A 5,071-nucleotide genomic window follows, 5' to 3' on the forward strand; every position below is an offset into this window, starting at 1 on the left:
GGGCCTATTTTATTTATTTTTTAAAGATTTATTTATTTATGCATATAAGTACTAGGGTACAGGCCAGAGGTCAGAAAGGTGAGAAGATTCACCAGAGACAGAGTGAGGAGCAGAACAGGCGGATCTACTGAAGTACACTGCTGAGGGGAGCAGTGGCGAGACAGGAGAGGTCTGCTGGGCCATGTGGGTCAGCTCCCTGGCTGGGGATGGAACTCATGCTGCAGTGGCTTTGGACAACTTCACAGTGCTGTTCTTCAACCTGTTGCCACTAGTGAGGGATATTTTTAAAAGAAGTACCAAAAGAAGTAGAAGGAAAGGGGGGGGGGTTGGGGGGGTATGAGGAGGGAAGTGCACGGGATTATGGTGATGGCACACAGGTGACATGGTGATGGGAAACCCGCGGGGATTACAATTGAGATGGAAAAAAAATGTACAAAATGATGTAAAAATAAACTGTTATTAAATAAATAAATAAATAAATAAATAAACAGGCAAAAAAAATACAAAGTGGTAAAAATTCATAATATCTGAGCGATTACACAAGTTGATATTCTTGTACTTCTGTTTTTGCAAGCATTGCACATTGAAGATAAAATTGATTATTATATCATATTCAAAAAGGATAAAAGTGGGCCTAAAAAAATACCCTCACAAAATAGGTGTTCAATACATATTCGCTGATGATCAAACTCTCTTCCCAATGAATAAATACAGATATTCATCAGTGAACCAAGTAATTCACCAATAAGTGAATAACAGCTTTGCACCATAATGATCATAATAATTTATTTTTCTCACTCACATTAGCCTATGTTATCTAAAGGGAAATATTTGCATAGTACCTTGAGTTTCATCATGGAATCTTGACATAATTTGTCTCCCCAGACTGCGGAAACCTCAAAAAAAAAAAAAAGAAGTAGAAGGAAACAGATTATAAATTAAGGCAAGAGACTGATTTATCTACAAATGAGATTTTTTTTATCAAAACATGAAGCATATCATCATATTATGAAACTGTTCATATTCAAATCTGTGGTAATTTAATAACACATTTTGACTAATGTGATAAATATTTAATGTGTTTTCATTTTCAGAACAATGTGATTTTAAAAAGTGAAAAATACTCAACATATATGCATTGTCTTATATATCGAGAGAATTGTTGTATAGAGAATGTACTGCCTAGAATAGTTCTGTGGCAGGGGTGCAAAAGGAAACTGGTACATGTATAATAATTTGGTTGCTGTGTGATCAAATACATGGGTCACAATTGCTCTGGGGAAAAATTGTAAATATAGATTGATTTAATAGATATTATAGTTTCATTCCATATGTATCAAAGACAAAAGTTTATACAAAACAGAGGCCTCTCTGGTGGCCCAAGTGCAGCACTATGATGCTATCCACAGCCACAACAGTACAAGTTCCATCCTGGCCAGAGAGGTGACCCACATGGCCCAGCAGACCTCTCCTGTCTCACCCGCTGCTCCCCTCAGCAGTGTGAGTACATCTGCCTGTTCTGCTTCCCACTCTGTCTCTGGTGAATCCTCTCACCCTGCCCCCACCTCCCTGCACCTCTGACCTATACGCCAGTTGTTCTAGACATAAAAAATACATCTTAAAAAAAAAAATTTAAAATAAATTTCTAAAAATTAAAAGTAAATAAAATGTCTAATTCTACATTATGTATTATAAGGAGACTCCAACTTCATTTTTCTCCATATTTCATTTTCCTCTGCACCACTTTTGGGGCTCAAATTTGCCATTAGTTGTCTTAGAGCAATCATTCTAATTTATCATATATTAAATTATTTTAGCTTATACTGTGAAGTCAACTTATTATTAGGTATTTATTTTATCATCAGCCAAAAACAAAAAAATCCTAATAGTCCACAACTTATCTGCTGTGGTTTTACAAGCACTTGAAAAAATAATTGCTTATATGCCTTGATTTTTGTTTCAGGTCAATTTGATTAGCATCTTAAAGCAGGTTTATTACCATCTTGGGTATACTTTATTGATCAGCAATTTTGATATTTTCTAAACGGAGATATCATCTTTCTCCTTGACTTCTGCCCAATTATATTGTCCTATTGGGAGAGCTATAACTGGACTCTTTGACAAGAGGTTTTCCATGAAAATCCATACACTGTCCTCTCCCTCCCTGGACTTTCTCAGAAAAGAGAGGCCTCATGTGCCCTCAGGAGCCTGAGCTGCTTGTGATCACAAGATCTGGGTATCACTTACACAGTCAGGGGAGAGACTGGCAGAACATGTGTCCACCCCGCCAGCCCCAGTCCCCGGGGCTTCCTGCCAATGGGAGAAGAAACAAGGCGCCTAGAAGATAAGAGAGAAAACTCAGCTTTCAAATATGGCTTGGTAGCCTGGAGGCTGGGAGAACAGGCTACAAGAAACGGGAGTAAGGGTTTGAACTAGTCTTTTGGAGATTTAGGAGAAGTCTTTATTTTTATAAGAAGTTATTTATTTTTTAAAAAATTGATTTATTTATGCATAGAAGAACTGGAGTACAGACCAGAGGTATGGTGGGGCAATGAGAGGATTCACCAGAGACAGAGTGGGGAGCAGAACAGGCAGGATGACTGAAATACATTGCTGAGGGGAGCTGTAGAAGAGACAGGAAAGGTCTCCTGTGCCATGTGGGTCACCTCCCTGGCCGAGGATAGAGCTCGTGTTGCAGTGGCTGTGGATTACTTCACAGTGCTGTGATTTAACCCCTTGCACTAGCAGGGAGTTCCCTTTAATGGAAGCTTTTAAAGAATTAGTTGTTTACTAAACTGGAACTAGAGAAGGGGAGGTGCTAAAGAATTAAAGGCTCAAGAAATAGAGAACAACAAACACTTAAGAATTTGCCGATGGCAATGATAATTGTAATGCTTTATAGGTGCACATCTAAAATTGTTAGGATTCAAAACACTATTAGTTCATATGGTAAGTTACAACATGAGGCAAAGAGGAGTGATTCTGAATGTTTATTTTTTGACCACATAAGGCCACATGTGAATTACTAAATTTCAGTGAAAGAGATTTAGTACACTCACTCATTTTGACGCATTGTTCAAAATGACAAAACAAAACAGCTGCAGTATTTATCCATAAGTTTTACTTTGGGAAGCTTAAATAATTATAACAATATCTCCATTAACAAATCATTTATAATCAAGTGACTTTATAGAGCTTACTAAAGTGTACACACACCCACGGACTCCACGTATGTCTGCAGAAGTCATGAGTAATTATGCAACATATCAGCTTCCACTTAAATTATGCCAACAAGAATGATGAAACTGAAAAATATGACTTTTAAACTCATTTGTTCATTCTAAAAACTTCTTATATTTTATTGATCAACTCCCTTCAATATCACTTTCCTTCTACTGAGTTAAGATAGAAATGACCTAAACCATTCACACCCAATTCATTCATTCATTCATTTCTCCCCCTCTCCCTTTTCATCTTTCAGCAGGCAGTATTGAAAGCCTACATAGTAGACACTGAACACTCGGGTACTGGCCATAACATAAATCGGAGAGTTCGGGTTGTTGCCGTGGAGAATCTCACATTCCAGAAAGAGTCATACTTGTGCTGTTCTTAGGGTATCCCAACACCATGTGACAAGTGACTGTAGTTCCAGGAGAATGATTTTCAACATGCTACTAGGCATAACTTATATTTTTTCTTAAAGATTTATTTATTTATGCATACAGAACTGGGGTACAGGCCAAAGATGCAGGGGAGGTAAAAGGATTCATCAGAGACAGAGTGGGGAGCAGAACAGGTAGATGTACTGAAACACACTGCTGAGGGGGAGCATTGGTGAGACTGGAGAGGTCTGCTACGCCATGTGGGTCAGCTCTCTGGTTGGGGATTGAACTTGTGCAGAAGCAGCTTTCATAGTGCTGCGCTTTAACCAACTGCACCACCAAGGAGAGCCCGTAACTTCTATTTTTAAACTTTCATGAATTTATAAAGCAGAATTATTTTAGAAGGATTTAGATATTATTATTATTTAAAGAAAGTGAATTTCTGGAGTCAAAAGAGCCCCTGCATCATAGAGGTAGGCCAAGCACCTTCTTCTCCTAGAAGACCTTTGACCCCTTGGAGAAACTGGCACCAAACATGTCTGTACCTCTCTTCTCCCCCCCCTCCCCCATCTCAGGACCTCCTCCTTTCTTTATCCAAGACTCCAGAAATGTACGTGGTATTTTATGGCACAACTGAGCTTATTTTTGTGCATGAGCAATAATGCCTCCCTACCATAGCCACCTTCCTTCCATGTTGACACTTTCTAGTTTGACCACCTGCAAACTATGAATAAAGCCATTTCTACCTAGAGTTGTCTTGGTTGGTTTTAAAAGTACCTTTTGAAATGGTTTCCCTAGTTTCATACCTCCTACCAATTGTTTTTGAAATCAATGCATAGAAAATGGCATCAGAAACATCACTTTTGCTTAACTGTACTGTTGGATGATATTCTTCTATCTCAAGTATGCACATTTCTCCTCAAAATTTTGGTGTTTACCCTAGGGCCCTTATTAAATCAGCTAGACATATGGTGCATTGCCTGGGGAGGGGGTGGGGGAAGGCAGTTAAGAAACAGAAAAAAAAAAGTCAAATTTTGTCAGTAGGATTTCCAAAAGGCAGAGAAAGAATTAAGTATAAGAATTAGATTCGAGTAGAATACCTGAGAGAGAGCAACACTTTCTGCTCATTCCACCCTCCCAAAGATTCTATCAGGTTTTCCCTAGGAGGAAGGAATAATGTTAGAAAGAAGAGTGAAACTTTGGTGTGGACTCCTGAGCTGATGTTATCTTACAGTTTGCTGAAGAAAATACTAGCATCAAGGCAACAGGGGACTAACCCAGCTCTGAAACAGCCAGCCTGCTTCAGACAGTTCAGTTCTGAAAGAATTAGTTGCATTTCATACCACTATTCAATACGGCCACTAGAGGGAGATCACATATAACTAAACACATATAACTAAATAGAGCTCTCATTTCTAGTAAAACCTTGTTAATGCTACATAAACTAAAAAAAAAAATCTTTTAAAAAT

Source organism: Condylura cristata, unplaced genomic scaffold (genome assembly GCF_000260355.1).
Source record: "Condylura cristata isolate star-nosed mole 26May11 unplaced genomic scaffold, ConCri1.0 scaffold00014, whole genome shotgun sequence".
Classification (NCBI taxonomy): Eukaryota; Metazoa; Chordata; class Mammalia; order Eulipotyphla; family Talpidae; genus Condylura; species Condylura cristata.